The sequence below is a fragment of the Poecilia reticulata genome, linkage group LG4 (genome assembly GCF_000633615.1).
Source record: "Poecilia reticulata strain Guanapo linkage group LG4, Guppy_female_1.0+MT, whole genome shotgun sequence".
Lineage (NCBI taxonomy): Eukaryota > Metazoa > Chordata > Actinopteri > Cyprinodontiformes > Poeciliidae > Poecilia > Poecilia reticulata.
Window position 1 is genome coordinate 12,470,302 of NC_024334.1, and position 21,035 is coordinate 12,491,336.

General features: G+C 38.0%; 1 protein-coding gene across 1 annotated transcript in view; it reads left to right on the forward strand.

The window, feature by feature from the left end:
* The first annotated feature begins 12,301 nt into the window (after nt 1–12,301).
* nek7 (NIMA-related kinase 7) overlaps nt 12,302–21,035 on the forward strand; it is a 79,938-nt gene continuing 71,204 nt past the window's right edge. Inside the window, exon 1 of the mRNA XM_008406560.2 lies at nt 12,302–12,594. The gene's annotated coding sequence lies outside the window, so the exon portion shown is untranslated. The remainder of the gene's footprint in view (nt 12,595–21,035) is intronic.

A 21,035-nucleotide genomic window follows, 5' to 3' on the forward strand; every position in this document is an offset into this window, starting at 1 on the left:
CACACACACACACACACACACACACACACACACACACACACACACACACACACACACACACACACACAGACACATGCTGCTGCCCTCCTCCTACCCCCCATCCAAGATCCAGCTTGCTAAATAGAAGTTTTCTTTTGTCACAAGTGTCATTTCGTAAAACACATGGCCTCCTCGAGACTCGGCAGCAGGATGCCCATCAAATATGATGAGTGTATGAAGAGGACTGCAGAGCTGGAGCTTTGCCATCTGGCTGTGCCGAGGGAAGGAAGTATAAAAGAGAGAGAGAGAGAGAGAGAGAGAAAGAGAGAGAGACAAAGTGGATAAAGAAGAGATTCTCACTCTTGCATGCACCTCATCATCTTGTTAACATTTTCCTCGAGGTTGTGTATAATTTCCTTTGATCCGCTGTATGATTTATTGTTTGCTGCAAAAATGAAGCACATGAATTATATACCTCCTGAGCAGACAGCAGATAGGCACTGTTGCTTCAAGCTTATTTGTTCTTGACATTCAGCTTATAACTGTAAAGGGTGAAAAATGCATTCTTGGTTTCTCTTAGCTCATAACTGTGGTTATTTGTGGAAGCAGTATTTCTCYCGTGAGTCTCAGAACGTTCCTAAATATTTCTGGTTCTCACACTTGAGGTTCTTCATCAGTTACATTTTATTCTCAGCATTATTTTTTTTTTTTGCTTAAAGCTGTTTGAAATATGAGTCATGCAATTGCAGAAATAATTGTTTTTGTAATAAAGGTGAAAAAGCACTTTGTTTTCAGCATGATATGTGATGTACGGTGAATGGACAGCTGCGTCTGAATAAATTAGAATATCATTTCAAAAATCGCTTTTTATTTAAGTAATTTAACTGGAAAAGGTGAAACTTATATCAAGGTTCACAGGTTCATACTGTGGTTATACTCTGAGATGCTTCTGTTTATTTTGATGATTATGGCTTACAACCAAAAAAATAATAATTCAGTTTCTTATTATTCCATTATTTTTCTATGCTATAGCAAAGCTATGTGAAAAACTTTAATGTTCAGGTGTCCAGCAGTTATCTGCGAAGAGGGTAAGTCAGAAAAATATCTTTGATGAAGAAGCTGGGAGTTCACAGACTGCTGTGGGTATGGAAAATTAAGTGGAAGGAAAAAGTGCAAAGCTCCTTTAATGGTTCTACGTAGATTAGCAAGGCAGCTGGAGTCACTGATTCAACAGGACTTGGACATCATTAGTGCAAAGCCACTGCTGAACCTGAGGCGTTTAGCAGAACTGGACTGGACTCACTGGTCCAAAGTCCTATTTTGGTTTTTCTTCTTAAAATCATGGTTCCAAAGTCTGGAGGAAGAGTGGAGAGGTAATCCAAGTTGAGGTTCCTACAGATGGTGATGATGACATTGCAGACCAGCTCCACCGCCTGCACGCGGCACTACATTGATACAGTAATTTGTGCAAAAGGAGCGATCAAGAACTGAGTGTACATTCTCTACTGTGGAGATTTCTGTACTAAAAATCCTTTTTTATTGCTGTTATGTAGTCTTTTAATTTTCTGCWAAACGAAATTTTGGCTTTTCATTGGCTATAAACCATAGTCATCAAATAAAACAGAAATATTTACGTGATGTATATTAGTCTGAGTGTTACACTGCGGCTTGTTTATTAACATTTTATCGGTGAAATTGAGCAGAATTTCTGATTCTGCTCAGAGCTGTATCTGAATCTGCAAAGCGGGAGGTTTGGGGTTTGCGCTGTGTGGCACAAATGCGGGGTTTGCATTTCAAATAAAGACAGAGCCAAAAAAAAARAAAAAGAAAAAAGAAAGCCACACCAGAAAACAGTCTGGTGCTGGATTCCAACAATGTGGGGAAACGCTTCAGTCAGTCCGAGAGGAAAGCTGAGCCGCCGGGGCGCCTGAGCGCCGTGGCAGCAGGGCTTGTGTTCCTCGGGTCTGATGGGAGGAAGGTGGGCAGGTTTGACACCACACAGCTACGGGAAGCCCAGATGGAAGCAGAAACACAAACAAACACAGCCAGCCCCTGCTCCGGGTTCTGGAGCTGCTGCTTGGAAATTCTGGACAACGTCATGACTCCACGCTGGCAAGAAATTCAGAGCTTCGCTTCTCACTGGAATGTGTTTTATCTTCAATGTTTTTCTTTTTTTTAAGACCGGCCTTCTTGATCCAGCTCTGTTAAGGGTTGCTATATTCCAGTCAAAGTACTTTTTTGTGTTTCTTTTTAAATAAAAAAAACGTGTTTATGTATTTGCTCACCTGATGTGTTTTGGTCCTCTAACTTAAATAAGTAAATAATTTCAGATGTTTGCCTGACACCGGCTACATTAAATGTAAAATCCAGGACATGCACGGCATTGTGTGGAGCAGCAACAGGTAAGAACGGCGTCCTTCTGCTGACTGACATCCTCCTCTTCCTCTCTCATCTCCTCTCCCTGTTACAGTAAATGACAGCTGTGTACTCTGACTAAAACAATGCTGACAAGGCAGCATATTTTCTGTCACACAAAGAGTTTGTTCATAAATCTCAGCTGATCCTGACAAACGTGGCAGATAAGAGGAAACAGGAAAACCTTCCCTAAATGCCACTTTGGCTTAAATTTGTTTAAGATGCAGCTCTGGGTGGAGGTTAACTGAGGTCACAGTGCATTAGCAACAACTTGTTCATCATTTTGAATGCAGCTGCAGAAATAAAAACAGAGGGAATTAGCAAAGGATTTCTAAACTTCCTGGGTCAGGGGTCTGCAACCTGTGGCTCTGGAGCCATAAGAAGCTCTTTGAACTYTCCACAAAGGGTCTTAATAAAACATAAAGAGCAAACTATTGTAACAAATGCAGGTTTTAGCTGTTTTCAGTATTTTTATGGAGCGATTACTTTAAATTTCCACAAGCGTATGACATTAAAGTCTATTTTTCTTGTAACTTGTTTTGAAACTATTTTCACGTATATATTTTTTAAATGATCTTCCTCAAATATAAAAATCCCATAGAAGAAAATATATTTTAAACACTAAAAATAAATATATACGACAACAAATGTCATATGTTACATATTTATAAAAAATGTTTATCAAAAAATATATAAGTGGTCTTTCTTTCTTTTTTTTTTTTTTTAAGAAAAGCTCTTAAACTTTATTTTATTCAGTTGGATTAAGACAAAAAGGGTAAAAGTTGCAGATCCTTTACCTCGACTTGCCCCTAGACCTACTCCTCCTTATATCACTTTGAATTTGAATTTGCAGATTTAATATCCCACCATTAAATGAGACTGTCCTTCAAGAAGCTGACACTTCATTAGTTTTCACTTTTTGTGATTTAAAAACCAGTTTATGCTGCGTAGACATTCATAAACCCTGCAGCAGAAAACACGTAGTGACAGACAAATCTACTGTGATACTGTAAATGTTACGAGATTTTTGTATTGACAGTAAACTAATATAGATGTATTATATGGCGTGTAGTTGTTCTTAAACAGCAGACTTTATACAAACAGTGGTTTGCAAACTATGAACACCTTCTGAAATATTTTTTGACAGTATCACTACAAACTCCATTGTATTTTATTGTGTAACGGAATGCATAACCAGGAGAATTATATATTTTTTATTTYACATGTTTGCCATACAAGTAGATTCAACCCATTYGATTTAAAAGTTTGCCCAAACARTTTTAACTGCAGTTACAGCTGCAGGTCTTCTGGTTTACATCTAGGGGCCGAAAGGTTTGCTAAAACAGCTCAGACTCCATCAAGTTGAGTTGAATCTGTGAAAAATAGCTTCCAAGTTTCACCAGAGATTCTTATTTAAATGTATGYCTAGATGATTCGAACACATGAACATATTTTTAAACTCATCCATCCCTTGGAAGGTGAACCTTTGCTTTGACCTCAACTCTATTGAAGCTTCTGATGGGTTTWCTTCCAGTGTTGCTCTGTTTCATCTTCTCTGCGTCAATGTCAATGCTGAAAAAAAGCCCCACCACAGCATGATTGTGCCACCACCATGTTTCACTACAGAGGTGGCGCTTTCAGTGGGAGCTTACCATGAAACAGTTCAGTATTGGTGTCATCTGTCCAGAGCATCTGTCCACGTGTTTGCTGTGTCATCGTTCAATTGCGATTTTTTTTTTTTTTTTTTTGACATTAGTGTAATATTGACAAATTTTTGTGCACACATTTGTAAAGGAATCGCTCTAGTGATCTGCTGTACTCCTTCAATATTCAGATCGTGAATTGAACATTGGGAGTTTTGGTTTGGTTTCACTTTTTTGTTTATATCCAATTAKGTCGCCATATTTTATCCAGTCCCTGGATTTATTATTGCTAGAAAAATCTTGTCAAATAAGTTAATTTCTTTGAGTTTTCTCTGTTCTTTATGCACATTGGATTTTCTCACATCAGTGTTGTTCTTTTCCTCGTGTTTTTGAGCTTCAGCTCAGCAACCAGTGATAATTATTCAGTTTCCCTCAGTCAACCTGTTTGCCTCCCCGTCCCAGCTGCACCCTGTCAGTAATTAACCACCTGCCTCTTGTCTGCAACCAAGACTGCCTTACTAGCTGTGTTTCCACTGACCACATCATTGCGCAAATTGGAACTGCAAATATAAATTTGCTTAATGGAAACGTGGCAAAACTGAAATAGAAAGACTTTTCTCACATCACACAAGTCRAGTGACCAACAACGGGATGTTAGTAGTGACAGAAAAGATGAAGAGAGCAGGAAGCGCAGGAGGATCGAGGTGCGGCATGTTTTTTTATTGACTCATTGTGTGAACAAGCTTATGACTTATTTAATGGAAACACAGCAGTCGTTTTCTTGCGATCGGAAGGTTGTAGGTTCAATTCCAGYTGCCACATGTCGACGTGCCYTTGGGYAAGGCACYTGGCCCCAAATTGCCTACCGATTTGTGTGCGAGTGTGAATGKGACTTTAGTGTAAAGTGTTTTGAGTGGTCAAAAATGATTGGAAACGTCATAACATTAGCAGAATGTTGTCATAGTTTTGAGCATATTTGTAATGGAAATGCTCCACCATCCTTTGCCGGTTCCCTCTGACATAATTTGTTTCCCTGCCTGGTCCACTGTTTCCTTCTTCTTCTTAGCTAATGTAAGTTCCTGTCTGCAAGGCATCAGAAATGGTCAACACAAGAGAAAACGGTTAAGTGATCCAGTAATTTACAAAATTTTTACAATATCGGATGGGGACCGGCTTATTTTCTAGGTCATCCACCAAAGCATTGTTCTTGCGCACACATTTGAAGTCCCATACACATGGAGTGACAGGCGACCGAGCCAAAGTATGGGATGATCACTGAGGCGTGGGTCACATCTGCAGTTTACATGCTGCTCTGATGGTGTCGTTGCCATTCTCACTGGTTCTGAGCATATATATGTGTGTGTGCGTGTGTGTGTTTGTGTGTGATATTCTGCCAGTTCCGCCTCAGTTCACCCCTTTCCCATTGATGGGCGCCTATTTAACCTCACCTCACACACCAACCACCCCACTAACTCAAACACACACAGATGTCAGAGGGGAGACGATGTGAATGAGACACAACCTGACTGTGTGTGTGTGTGTGAGAGAGAGGGACTGAGGCCTGCCCCTCTGGATGATGCAAAACGGGTGGAAAGATCCAAAGGAAATAAAAAAATATTCTATTTGTTATATATAATGGAAATGCTCGAGCAGATTTCATGAGACGACCCAAACAAACGATATTCAGCTTTTGTCCTTCACATTATCTCACACTTTCTCTCCTGTGCCTCATTTACGYGGCGCTCTCCGCCTGCTGCAAATCCTTCATTTCTCTGTTGTGCTGTTATTCTATATTTGCATCTATTTGTTATTTGACGGCTCGCATCCCAACAACCTTGAGATTTCGGCGATCAAGGCCGATAACTACAGGTTTCAATTGCACTTTGAAGACCAAACAACATTAATTGGGGGGTAAAATGGAGACKGGAGCATCATCACGTGAGGTTTGACTCCAGGTTGGGGCTGGATATATGCAGAGCGAGACGTTTCACACATATTTCCAGGTGTAATGCCCCCCTCACCCCCATCCCCCTCTGCCTCCCTGTGATGGCTGCGCTATGCGAGGTGCATAAGGAAGCTCGTCTGCATTGGTGCGGTGCGTTTCAGCGTGTGACAGGTCATCTTTGTACCGGCGGAGTGTAACCTCTCAGTTGCTGCTAAACCTTCAGGATGCGCGCAGGCTTCTCCCTCCTCCATCTGCTGGTCTCTATGAAGTCTGCTGCTGATCACAGGAGCTTTGACTGCAGCTTCTGTCTCTACCACACTGCAGACATACCTAACCCCTGAGCCACATCATTAACAAACAGCCAAATAAAATGACACGTGTGAAAACGGCAACATCCCTTTTTGCTTTTTGAGAGTTTTAAAACACGTTTTTAGTCTCTCTCKGAATTTTGTGTATTTCTCCCTAATTTTGAATGTATGAGGGGGAAAAAAACATGTTTGAATAAAGATTTTATGATGTAGCTATTTACATTGCCCTATAAAACTTTGTAAGAAATCTTAAATTAAATTAATGTCTTATTGCAGGAGCATAACCTAGCAGATTTATTTCATTTCAGCTTTTATTTGAGCACATTTATTCAATCAGAAAATAATAATGAAATCATGYACACCACATTTTTGGCACTCTTGCTGTTAAAACTTTGCAGAAACCCATTTGCCAATGATCTACTGAGGCTTTGGACGACTCTGCAGCAGGAAGGCTCAGACTGAATTGTTATATTTAATTAAAAGACATGGAGGCCTGACATTCAGAGCAAACCAGCTAAACACGAGGATCCTGTTTAGAAAATAAACACATAGGGATAACAAGTGGTTATTTTATCAAATCAAAAAATAATTCAGATATATATATTTTTTTTACAGTTTTCCAACTCGATTCATGCTGCAATTTCCCTGCTAATTTTTCCAGATGCATCTTTCTGACATATAATACCTTYCCTGTTTGTTGTCCTCTTTCTAAAAGACAAGAATGGCATCATGCAACATCTTTYTCCATCCCCCCCTTCTGATCTGGGATGTAAATAAACGTCTAGCTCAAAGTATTTCTTCCTGTTCAGCTAGTTTTCACAAWATAAACAGACAAAAAAGAAACACTACACTATGAGAAGTATTGAAAGTTGTGATCCAAACAAGAATTAATGTTCCACTTATTAGTCAAGGCAACTCTAAACAATTTGGATGTTAGCCTTTTTTTGTTTTAGGAACTTTGTGTTTCAGAACAATGAATGGATAGACGGAGTAGAACCACTTCAGGACACTTTCAGAGATTTCAATCTGTCTGAGCTGGTCTGGTGGGATGATGTGGTCAAGGTCTACTAATACCTGTACTCAAGATTTGTTCTGATCCATTTTACCTGAGGTTATTTTAAATCCTTAGCAGTGTAGTATTYGTGCAGTGATTAGGAGTAAAACCAGACTTGTGTTTTTCCTGAAGCATGTCAGAGTTTAAATYAGAGTTTAGTTGTTCAAGAACAAGATTCTGTTAAACTATTTTTTTTAAAAAGTCTAGAAACTGGTTTAAGATTTTTAGACATGGGCACATCTGAAAAGAGAATAGTTCACACTGTTGACGTCATTTGAAAAAAACAAATACATTTTTGAAATGGGATGTGAAAGTGCAGCTTTTGCTCCAAGTAAATCTGATTAGTTCCCCGTTCTAAGGGCTACAAGGACCTTTCCTCTCACCCTTACCCTGCTCCAGAAAAACTGATACGACACATTTCCCCTCAGAAACAGGGTTAAGATTGAAGAGTGAGGGGTGAGACATGCAGCACATGATTCCAGTAAACATCCTAGTATGTAGAGTTTAGCAAATTTCACATGATTAAATACTTTAGGGTTGAACAAAATATCCTTTTCCATCCTCCTAAATGACAAGTTAGCATTTAGACAGGATCTAAAGATTTGTTTGGTTACATGGTAACCTCAAGATGCTTCTCTCCGCCTTAGCTCTCTAATAGTGAAACATCTGTTACCATCMTCATTACTCACTTTTACCTTTTATTCTTAAACTTTTATGCCGCTTTGAKGGTTAAAATACATCAGTGTCGGAGCTTGGATGATATGTTCTCTTGTCTTTCTCATTTTGAAGAGCGGCTAAAAGAACTTTACCTGTGARCAACAGAATATTTGTGCAACAAGAAAACAGAAAACAATGGTTCATTAAATAGWAGCTCGTTTATTCTCTTATCTATATGGAAATGCCAAGTAAAGTATAAGCGTAAAAAAAAAGCCCCCATCATTTTTAACTTCAGRATTACTAGTTTTGGAACCACTGATTTTTATAAAAACCATTACTTCATAAACTCACAGAATAAAGGTGTTCAAATTATAGATTAGATTTTTGTTCTGTTTGAAATATACTGTAATAAAAAAGGGATTTTTACACATTTTCAACAAAAGCAACTATAAATCTGGAGGCTCCTGTAGGTCATCCTATGATGGAAATTTGATCAACAGATGTTTTGAAATGTGGTTTTGTAGATAAAAAAAAAAGGTTGGAAGTGTTTGCATTCTTGTGCATTTTACTAGTTTCATAAATTATTTACAAAAGGCCCAAAGTATGAAAGAGATAGGTGTAACACGTTGGAGGTAAATGACACGTTTTACAGTAAAATGTCTGAAGTGCCTGGATAAACTCTACGATTACATCGTTGCTGTTTCCCCCGAAGGAAAAACCTGTTCTCACCTGGTTACCTGCAAGCGACACCAGAAAGTTTGAAAAGGAGCAAAGTGAAGCAGATGACGATACTTTTCATGCTAAAAATTGTACCCGAATCAAACARGAAGCCTCTTTGTTAAATAAGGAATATCTGCAAAAAGAACACAAAAAGTTTGCCATTGGCTCAAAGCGGCAGATCAGTGCAGTGAGCCACTTTTAGCACAATGGAAATTCAACACGATTATTAAACAGTTTTCCACCAAATAGGCGTGGAGGCACGTGTGTTGAAGCAGAGGATTTCTGGGTGCAGCTCCCCCGTGCAGGCTCATGCATTACTTTTCATCCATCCATCTAATTATTCCCTTAGAAACCTGAAATTTGAAGATACAAAAGACCGTCCCTATCTGTCACCGAGCTGCATTGATCTCGTCGAAAGAAAATGTGGGCGTAGAGGAAACTCAATATAACTCATGCCATTAAATTCCACACAGCATTATTCACATACAGAATTGACAGATTTCTGTGAGAAGTTTCTTTTAATCTTCAACTGTTGTTGGAGGAAAAACGGGGGTGTGAGGGTGGGGTGTACCACACTCCAGGCATCTCTCCCTTTTCCATATTTGCAGTAAGGTTAACAAAAACGGCTACTGAAGTGGGGAAGATAAAATGGAAAAAAACAAAAAACACAAGCACGCATAACTTGTTGATTATTAACAACGGGGAATGAGAAGAAGAAAGAGGTGTTTCCGGTGTTTAGATTGTCACTCTGAAATCAGCATCTAAGCTTTTATCAAAGCAAAAGGAGCCATTTGGAAACAGCTGCTGCACTCCCTGTCCATGCAAACAAACCTGCAAAAACACTTCTGCCAAAAATGTTACTCTCAAAATCTCAAATTAGAGGCTCCACCTCATGCTCATCATGTGTATCATAACTATAAAATAAAGCAGTTTTTATGATATGCCTCCTCTCTTGTAAACWTGTTTTCTCCTCATATACAGTTTATGACAAAGGTTAGATTACAAAACTTTTCAGTTCAATTTAAATGTAATTTCTCTTTGGATTTGCTGACAGGAGAAGCAGTGAAAACATTTATCATAAGATACGACTTTTCGTTCATATTGTCTTTTTACTTTACGTCATTCTAAATGACATGTCTTTGRATTCAAATTAGGAAAAAAATATTCCTGAGGTTATTTTATRTCTTTAAACACAGGAAGTTTCACCTATTTTGTTTGTTGTTGGTTGTTGTACCTGAAAGGCGCATGTCTAAAGTTTTCTGCATCATTTACTTGATTGATATTTTTGAAAATGTTTAAAAGTTTCAAATAGTTACCATTCAAGCTATATTAAATATGAAAACAAGACAAAATGAACTCTTTAGTCTGAATCTCTGAAAGAGTTGTTCATCATACTGTTGCTTTAATATTTACAATTTGGCTGCAAGAGAACAAGTTCAGGTTAGTACCGCATTCAGCCTTTTTGGTTAAGATTGTACACAAAGAACCAAACATTGCTTGTCACGTTTGCATTTTTACAGAATGAATCCAGTCTTTCTATAAAGCCCTTTAAGACAGAAGAGGATAGAAACCACACTGCCCATCTCTGTTACACCGTATTAGATGTACCKGTCTGTCTCTGTTTTCAGCCGAGCTGCCCCCTTTCTGATTCTCACCAGTCTCATTTTCTCCTGGGAAGTAATCTTATACGATTTCCATCCTCTTCTTTCCAAAAGGGTAATAAAATCAGACTGAGTTCATCTGTCAATAGAGGAAAAGCTGTGAAAAATATTATCTAATTCAAGCGGTGAATTATATCCTGCAGATGATGGTAACAGCCTGAAGTTTTCTTCACTGCACAAAACATCCAACTGTATGTTTGTTAAACTGCAGAAATCAAATCAAAGTAAATATGAACAGCATGCGCCTCGAACACACATTTAAGTTTGCCGCCAGACATGTAGCAAACACATCAGACATGTTGAAGAAGGTGCTGTTCTGACGAGATCAAAATACAACGTTTGACTTTGTGCGAAATTGTGGATGTTGGAAAACTAAAACTGCACATCATCCTGATCAACACTTGTCCACCTTGAGACATAGTGGTGGCAGCAYGATGCTGTGGGATGCTTGGCTTCATCATGGATAGAGAAGCTGGTCATGGATGATGAGAACAGAAGGACATGCAGAACAATCCGGGAATAAAACGTCTTTGACCAGCTGGACAACAAACCTGAACATTCAGCCACAGTTACAGTATTATGGCTTAGATCAAAGCTGGTTGGTTTATGTGATGGACKGGACCAATAAAAGTTTAGATTTTAATCTAATTAATCATTTTCAGTGAAACTAAAAAATGTATGTTTGTTGATTTTTTTTTTTCTCCCAATCTGACTAAACCTGATCTGATTTACAAACAATTAAATCAAATTCCAAAACACTCCACTGATCCCCAGGGAGAATAAAATGTTGTAGTATACTGTATAGTTTTCTTCAAATCGTTGTTGGACAGCTCACTTTATGCAAGCCACACTTTTCTGATTTCTGCTTGTAAATTAATCTGAATTCAAACTATCTTTTTGCTTTAAAATTATGCTTCTAGTTTGTGTTTTTTATGTAAAATACCATAAAAGATATTGAGGTTTGTATTTGTAAAGTGAAAAAACGTGAATGACTTAAATAATTGTAAAGACTCTTTCAAGTCATTGCATTAATGCAGCAAAATATTGTTTTTGTTTGTTTTATCTATTTACTTAGTTTTCATTCTGTGAAATACTTTGTTGTAAAGATGATATTATTTTATTGTAAACTTCATAATTAAATGGGCATCATTTTGATTTATATGATTGTTGTAGTAAAGTATTTCCAAACTATATGTATCTTTTTGGGAATCTTTATTATGGTTTACTCCAACAAGAAAAACTTTGATTATCTTCTAGTATTTGGTCCAATCTCAAAATGAAATTCAGATTTGACAGTATAGAGCAGTGGTGTCCAAACATTTCACCACATGAGCCAAAAGGATGTTGAATCTTTTAAATTTTATTTAACCAGCACAGCTTAAAACTACACACATGTAATATTATAAKGAAACAAAGTAGTAWTTTTTTAGGGAAAGGATCAATGMATTAAAGTGGATCTAAATGGGTTAGATTTGTCTTCTTAAAAGAAACATTACAATTCCCACATCTTTGTGGGGGTTGACTGCTTTTTATTTTACAGTCTATTCTCAGAAAAAAAAGCAACATTTAAAAGTGAGTTTGGGTCCTATTTAATATGGAAAAAAAATAAAAATAAAAATAATAATAATAATCAAACGACATAAATACTTTGTGTTGAGCCAAACATTTTCCATTTTAAGATTTCAGTTAGTCAGTAAAAAATAGCTCTAATTAAAAAAATAAAAATAAAAAGTTTCCATCTGCATCAACTGCCTATGCTGGCAGACTAGATGTGTACTATTCCTGAATTGTGTTTTGGGGGCCCCCAAAATAAGTCCATGGGCCGCAGAAGGCCCCCCGTACCGCATTTTGGACACTCCCGAGTTAGAGTATCTGTGTTGAATCTCGCGGTATTTGACAGCTGCCTTGCGGGAATGCCGCGTTGTTTACATTAGCGGCTGACGGAGCAGCAGTGAGCTGATGAGGGGGGCCTTCTGGCTGAAAACACGTCTCCACTGACTCCACGGCACAGCCAGTCTCTGTGGGGGGAAGAAAAAACTTTTTGTAGGACAGACAAAGTGCCACACAAGAACAGAGGCCCGCCGAGTTCACTGGTTTGTTGCGACCTTGGACAGAAACGGGGAAAGTCACAACAAAGACGAGCGCCATAATAACCATCGGAGGAAACTTAACGTGAAGGAGGAATAGCTTAGCAACAGAGTCCCACTTCCTGGTGAGTACTGACACCGTCCACTCCTGGAGCGCAACCACCGCTATTTAACATGTTAGAAACTATTGTCACTTGTTTAGCGGGGATGTTGGGGATCTATAGCAGTTACTAATATTAAACTGCCCTAAGTTTGTTTGCTTTAACTCGAGTTTGACTCTTGAGAAAAAAGTTCTACGAAGTTCGCTAGTTAGCTTTGCCTGTTAGCCAACTAGCATGCTACTTCGTAAACTGTCCCTGTTATTTACACAGCTGACACGCTCAGTGAAGGTTAATAACAACCCTATAAAGACACAAATTACAGTGTCATAGGTGACTTTTACAAAACTTTTGGTCTCTGCTCATCACAAGAAAGCCGCGTAGGCAAACATGTGATGTACGTCTGACAGCGGCTGCTCCTTTGCCATGCCTCACTGTTACTGTCATTTTACTATCAAGTAAAATGTGACAAAAACTACATAAAGTAGTTTAACTTTTTAAATACTATGTGGATTTGTATATATATATCCATGTATATTACCACATTTTACTTTCTTGAAAACGTGACTGTGTTGTTTTTATTGTTTTTATAACTTCAAAGTAAAGGTTTAATAATAGGTTTATTAGCAATATTTTCGACAGTTATATTTCCAAACACATTGACATCAAGCTAATGTGTATTGTTTAAAATGAAAAGAAAATAGCAGCGCAGTTCCCCAATTTACATCGAAACTTGCGAGAAGTTGAGACTAATAATAATAATAATAATACTGATGATGATAATAATAGGAGCTGCGCAGTTAGTACAACTGTTCCATTGCAGCAAAAAGGTTCTGCGCCCTGAAGTATGTATGTTCTCGCTGTGTGTGTGTGTGTGTGTGTGTGTGTGTGTGTGTGCGCGCGTGTGTGTGTGTGTGTGTGTGTGTGTGTGTGTGTGTGTGTGTGTTTTTTCTGGGTGCTCTGACTGAACTGTCAGACTGGTTGTTTAAATGTTGGAACTGCTAGCTTGTCTTTTCTAGGTACCAATATGTGATTCCATATTAGGTGAGCAATAATTCAGTTCAGAGTAGTAAAAGAATAAAGTAGTAGAGTGAGGAAGAGTTGTCGGTGTGTTCTCTAGCAGCCTAAACTCATAACTACAGAGATAACCCAAGATATAATAGAATAAGGCATGGGAGCGGTAGGAAGAGCAATAAAGTTTATTGCTCTTGAACAATCCCAACATTATCCTTCTGTTTGATTGACCTTTCTTTATTCATCATCTATGAAGTCGACAGAGAAACCGTAATTTTTCAAAACTGCAAACTGTGACGATAAAGAGCAGCATCCTAATCTCTAGTTTGTCTAAGTTTTGCACGCTCTTTGATTGTGGTGTTGCTGCATGTGCTGCTTTTCCAACGCTGCCTGGCAGAACATGGAGGTTTGCATTTAAGTTCTGGACCGGGAGACTCATACAGAAAATATACACGCAGGTCAAACTCATGAGATGATAAATGTTTTGTTTCACAACAGTTACGCTGACTAAGCGTTCACTTTACGTGTATCTATAAATGTTTTATTAATAGAGTCAATAGATGATCTTTGAAAGTGTGAGATGTTATCCCCAGTTAACCAGCAAACCTGATATGTGAGCAAAACATGAAGTAGGGCTTGAGTTGTTGAGACGTTTTACTACTGTAATTGTATTGTAAGAATCTTTTCCCATATCTTTAAAGCCAGGCTGCATGTATACTTTTTAATAATTTATCGCTTAAATTAACTTAAGCTAACAAAAAACATCAGTTATTTTCCATCTCCCGGCTCCTTCTCTATTAGGCCTAAAGTTTAGCTGAAAATTAACAGACTCCAATTAAATGTCGCTGTCGCTGCCCATCACAGTAAAAAGATTGAAGGCGTCGCACGTTTTTCTGTAGCTACAGAGGGGATGATTCAAACGGGAGTTAGTGGGAGCTGACATACCTTGTTGACCCAATTATTACTCACTCCTCTGTTGCCACATTTGATCATTGTCAGAAACAACAGGCTGGAGTCTGCCGGCGTCGTCAGGTGATTGAGATGAACGCCGGCTGCCTCTGTGAAGTCGGATCATCAAGGAATGTGTCATAAACCGGATGATCAGAAAAATGGCTGACAAATGTTTGCGTCAGTCTCTGTGGTGAAAGGATTTCTGTCACCATGTCTCCCTTTGAGTTTTAGCTAATGGCAGGTGGATTACATCTGACAGGCTTTTGCAACACAAGATGATTATCCGTGCTCTGCTGTTTGGATGTGTAAGCTGGATGTATGATGATAAATTAAGTCGTATCTGTTTGAATTAAAACAAAAAATAAAACGAGTGACTTGGGGTAGAGTCTAAGTAACTTATTGTATTTTTGGTAAATGGAAGAAAACTGATAAAAGCCATCATCTTACTTGAAAAGTTGGCATTTCTATGCGTGTGGCTGCCTTCAACATTTATTTTATTTTACTGATCTGCAGTTTTAATTATACAAATTACACATTTTCTCAGCAAAATAATAAATTTCTTTGATAAGGTTTCACCTCTATTGTATATGATTAAATAAGATAAATGCATGTAGCTGTTTTTATCTGTATTTACTGTGTAATTTCCATACCACCGATAATTTGGCAGTGAAGAGGACTTTTGGTTTGAAACTCAGTTTGAAGCTCAAATTGAATATATCAATGTTTTTGAATTATTATAGTCATCATCTTAGATTATATGGACAAGTCATGATATCAAGCCCTTATACAAACACTTCAATTCAGTTTAAGTGTAGTTGATTCGTTTTTAACTCATTGAAAGAATTTACTCAAATTGTCAAATAACCTCTGTTATGTTTTGGTGATTGTGTATTGAAAGACATATTTACAGATCTGAGCGTCCGAAACAGAACGTTTGTGGTTGATTTTTGATTTGGTATCAAATTCTGAAATTTCTCTCCTAAAATGTAAAACTCTATGCTTTCTTGCATAGATATTTTATTTAGTCAGAGTAGTGATTTAGCACAGAGGAATTTACCAAATCACTCAGTTTCCCGTTTTAGCCCTGAAGCTGGCCCCTTGACGGTATTAAAGATCAGATGAGACATTTGTCATCTGACCACATTTAACAGTCATCTTGCCTTTGGGTTTTCACGGAGCACAACAAAAAAATGTTGCTCTCTTTTTCTTTTTGCAAAGCTTATTTGAAGGAAGATGCTTCCCGAGGCCTTTTTTAGCTACATTAAACACTGTCGTTTGCATGATGTGAAAGACCTCGGTAAAGCTTTTTCATACCAGGAAAAAATGTAGTTGAGATCACTACTCGGATTGATTTAAGATGCAGGGTTTATGGTTGTTTGGTACATTTGAACCAAGTGAATAATTGCAGACATATGAGAAAAGATGTGGATAAAATAAAACGGACACTAATAAATAGGGAAAAAAGAAATTCTTTCCATCACCAACTCCATTTGGTTAGAGTTTACAGGAAGGTCTTTGGCAAAGAATGTGGGTTGTCTTAGCAGCTTCTTGCACTCCTTTCAAACAGCCAGCCTGTCAATATTTTTCATATCCATCTCCCTTTATTATATGCAGGGTCACTGATGGTTCAAGCATCCAAATATCCTAGGACGATGCCTCGGAGCGCCTCGTGTCACGTGAATGGTGCTAACTTAAGTCTGGCATTGCTGCTTCTTCTCATCAGGCCCTCAGGAAAACAAACTACAAAGACATGCAAACACAAAAATTACTGACCTCAGACCTGTTTCAAAGTCGAACGAAACGCTTTCAGTGCCCCTTGTTCTTCTTCTGTTATGACCGCACGGTGTCAGCGCTTTATTCTACAGCAAAGGACTTGGGTTTTGTTTGTTTTGTTCACACCTTTTTGACAAGATTGGCCTTGTTTTTGGCTCGTAAGTCATACTTTATTTAAAGTATCTATTTATATTCGTAGAGTCACCTGCAAACTACAAAGTGAAAGATATGTTAAGACGTAAATGGCACCTTTTCGCTTACAGAAAATTGCAAATAAATAAATGGTTTCATTGCAGATTTTTTCTGTGAATTAAAGAACAATAGTACTGCTAATTTCATTCCACAATTAGCATTTATAGTATTAAATGTGTTCCTCACTTCAGCATGAGATAAAGTGGCATATTTGATGAGAATTTAAAAGTTTATTTACGTAAATAAAATATTGGTGTCAGTTGGATTGATAATCTGTCAGAAATAATTTAACAGTTTTACCCTTGCACCTTCCTGGGGAATGTTTCATTCACATTTAAATAAAAGTGGTTCTAGATTTTTATCAAATCATATTGCTCCATTTAGTACTGATTTATGGAAGCAAAAGCAGCCTGAAACCATTGGGCAAGGTTATAAACAGACACTATACTTGCTATTAAGACTTCCTAGGAACTTTAAAGTTCAATTATATTTTAAGCTGAGTAAAGTTTTACTCCTCTTTCCTGAGGTTAAAGGATTATTATTATTTTTTGGATAGATGAGTTTCTCAGACCATAACATCAGCAGAAGAAGCAGAACCTTTTACTTTGAAGGCCAGAATGTTCTAGTTTTACATTTCAGGAAACCATTCTGGACTTCTTCACTTTGGTTTCCATTGTCCCATCTCCCAGCCTGTCTTATGAGGGAGTCTTGGCACAACAGCAGTTGTCCTATCCTGAATGTTGAGGGCATTAGGAGCCACATCCGCCTGCAAATAACTAAAATTTAGCAAATACTTGAGACTCTCTCTAAAAATGCTTCTATTTTAATAGTTGAAACACCAAATATGCATTAATTCACACAATATAAGACAGCTTGGCACTACCTCAGAAGCTAACATCCATTGTCGTTCTTATTTCTCATTTTCAGGCTGCAGCCAATCGGCAACAACTAAGCTGAATGCCTCTCCTGGATTGGCTGCAAACACCAATCCACTGCATCAGCTACCATTGCGCCATTGTAGCTTCACAAGCTGCATTCTCTGTCAAATATTTTAAAATGCTGTACGAAAAAATAGGTGAATTTTTCGCAAATAATTTGGAGTCGTGTTCCACACAAAACCGCAAATACAGCAGGATTCCACTGTATCCTCACCTGTAAGTTGTGCTGTAAACAAACATCTGCTAAACGCAAATGCGTAAACGTAAAAATAAAATACTATCTGCTGGCCCATTCCCAACGAGGCTTGTCATGAGGATACATTTAGCTAGACAATAAATTGTTCCAGAAGTTATTGTGATAAATGATGATGTTGTTTTGAGACCATTTTTAAGTAACATAGCGGTAATAATGCAAGAGCACATTTTCAAAGATCAGCAGACTTTAAATTCTAATGAACTTTTAGCACTGGAAGACATTTTAAATATCCTAAGTAAATAAACAAACAAGTAAAATGATTTATGAAGTTTCTGTAAACAAAATTGTCCTTCAAAAAATGTCCAGTTGAGACCAAAGCAACAAAGACTTTTATCATCCAGTTTTTGGTAGAAAGAGAGAAAAAGATGGATAAACAATAAATTATTACAATGTAAAAATTTGGATTTGTTTTATTTATTACGCGATTAATTGATTAATTGATTATTGTGACAGGCCTATTCCCAACATTTCCAATATGTGTCCGTTGTAGGGAATGAAAAAGGCAGACTTAATTCAGTGTTTGTTGTAATTTAACGGCTTTGAAGCAGATCCCTGTTTTTTATTTTTTTTATTTTAACCGGCCATCACTCTGGAGTTTCCTCTCTCTTTCCATCACTTTTCATTATACCCAGTGCATAATATCCAAATGCCTCAGGATCAGTTCACTTTCACTGAATAATTGCAAGATGCTATGTGCCACTGTAAACACCACATCAGTGACGGCACACATTTGTCATGAAATGAGACAGAAGCCAAATGATTTTGCACTCGTGAGCAGAAAGAATCTGCTTTTCTGTGTCTGTGTTTCTTGCTGATTGTGCTATGGGCATTTGTTCCAGGCTCACCACAAATGAGACTAAATGTCTCACACAGGATTTATTGCAAAAGAACAAAAATTTGCATGTTTTGACAGATTGTCTGTTTTAGCCGCCCTGTTTTCAGTGTAAAACGTTGGGAACGTTTTTTTTTTTCCCCTTTCTATTCTTGTACTATTTATAATAAATAAAACTAAAGATGTCATGAATCACAAGGACAGAAAAATTTTGTAATATGCAGCTAATTTTCTAAAGTAATAGTAATCTTACTTCGTTTTTCTTGTTTAAAAATAACATTTGCGCTTGTATTTCCACATTAACGCTCACTTAGATTTTCTTCATTTAGGATTTGATGCAACTGAATATCTTGAGGTTTCTCAATGTACTGTGGTTCACAGCGGCAACAGGAAGAAACACAAAGTTGGATAACTCCAAGTTCCCTTTTTAATCAAGAGTTTCCTTATTCATTAAATTCTATGACGATCACAGCAGTTTCCTAAGTCTATGAGCGGGAAACATTTCCTGTAGGTGTTGTTTAACTGTAGCAACAAAATAAGCAGAACAGTTATAATTGACACATCCAAGCTGAGGAGCAGGATCCTGGCTTTAGTCTTCAGCATTGTGAAAAAATTGTCAAAATATGTTGCATTCAAGCAAAAAAGTAACTGAACCAAATGGCAAACAGTTACAATGGTAACATAAACCATGTAATATGAACAAAATGTAATATGTAATTTTGCTGCAATTTCAAGTATTTGCAGGGAAACATTTTAATTCCCTGTAAAGTAATATTAGATTCCAATTTTACCTATAAATAACCAATTTTAAATAGTTTGGATCAGAATAGGGTGCAAAAGATTTGTACTAATGAATCCTAGTTATTCACATTCAAACATTTTGTGGATTTATTTTATTAGAAAGAAAACCCTGGATTGATTGATCAATGCCAGACCGTGGATATTCAGAGAAAGTTGTTTTTTAAAACCGTCTGTGGGGTTTCATCCATTTCATAGCGAAAGTCAGACTCTTTTGGCTTCTGCTGGTGTAGTTCTGATAATGTGACCCCCTCAACCAACAGGAAAGACCTGATCACTGGGCTGTCTGCTGCTGTGACATTTGGATTATTATGACGTTAAAAGCAACATTAGTAGTTTGTAAAGCGGGAGAATGCTTCCTGTCGGCATTTCAGTTTACAGTTATTTGGACCTGGCAGGAAAAACTCAATGAAGTTACTGAAGAAAACTCAAACACAAATGTCAACAAGATTGATTTAGACATCGGTTATCAGCCCAGTTTTACTAAATAAAATCATCCAACACTGATGTTAATAATGATCTACTATGTTTTCATTATACAACATTTTTTCTTGGTTCAAGTCAGACATTTACCAATCAGATTTGGCTTTAATTTGTGGTTGCCATTAAACTCTCACAGCGATGCAGTGGCAGTCCACCACATGATTCATCTCAGCAAAATTTCCACTCGCCCTCCTGAACTCTGTTAAATTTTAAAAAGCGTGTTTTTATACCATTATTGGATCTTAAATTGTGACATAGAAACACTTTATCAGTTTCAGCGACAGTTTTATGAATCTTAAATGGTGTTTTGGTGCTTATAAATCACTTTGAAATACATTTTTATGAAATCCACTCTGTCATTTTCAGTTTCGTTTCACTTGGTCTCGTTTATAACCAGGACATGCAAGATGTCCCTTTAGTCTTTCCTCTGCCTCCCTCGCTGTTTGTACCCTGACTCACAGCGGTTTCCCGTGGTCTCCCTGGTCTCTGAGTTTGGCTTAGGGCTTTGAGGTTGTGCTGAATGCTTGGGGGCATTAAAAAAAAGTAAAAAGAGTCATAACAAGACGCTTCTGTCATCTCCTGCTGCCCGGCTTGCCCTCAAGCCTCTTTGTCTCGCTCTCTCTCCATTTTCATGCCACTCATCTCTGCTTTTCCCTTCTTTACTGCTTTTTCATCTCTGGATCTTCCCTCTTGTTGCTTACCAGTCCCTGACCCCTCTCCACCACTTTCCTTCACTTCTTCTTCTTAAGTTTATCCTTGGTGTGTTGTAATGCTCAAAGTCTGTCTCCCCTGTTTCTTGGCTCCCCACTCTTGGAGGTCCTGCCTACCTGGGGCTTCCTCCCCAGCCTCCTGGCCCTCTGTCAGGGAGGCAGGCAGCCCGACTCCCCCAGCGCAGCAGGAAGCTGCAGCAGCAGGGGTCAGGCCTGCATGGCGCTGCCGGCTGGCGCCGTCAGAAGTCCTGCCAAGCCAAGGATGAAGGACCTTTGCCAGTGTGGTATTGGCGCTCTAAAAAAAAAAAAAAAGAAAATTACAGATGTGGATAGCAACAGAGATGGGTGACGTTAATGAATGTCTTATAAGTAGAATCAATGTATTGATTGGTATTTCTGTCAATTATTATTTAAATTTCGCTTAAAGTATGATTGGAAAACGCCCCAAACTGTTGCTGCTCTGGATTTGTTGCTTGAGGATGTAAGCTGGTTGGTCCGCCTCTGGACCGGCTGGGGAAAAA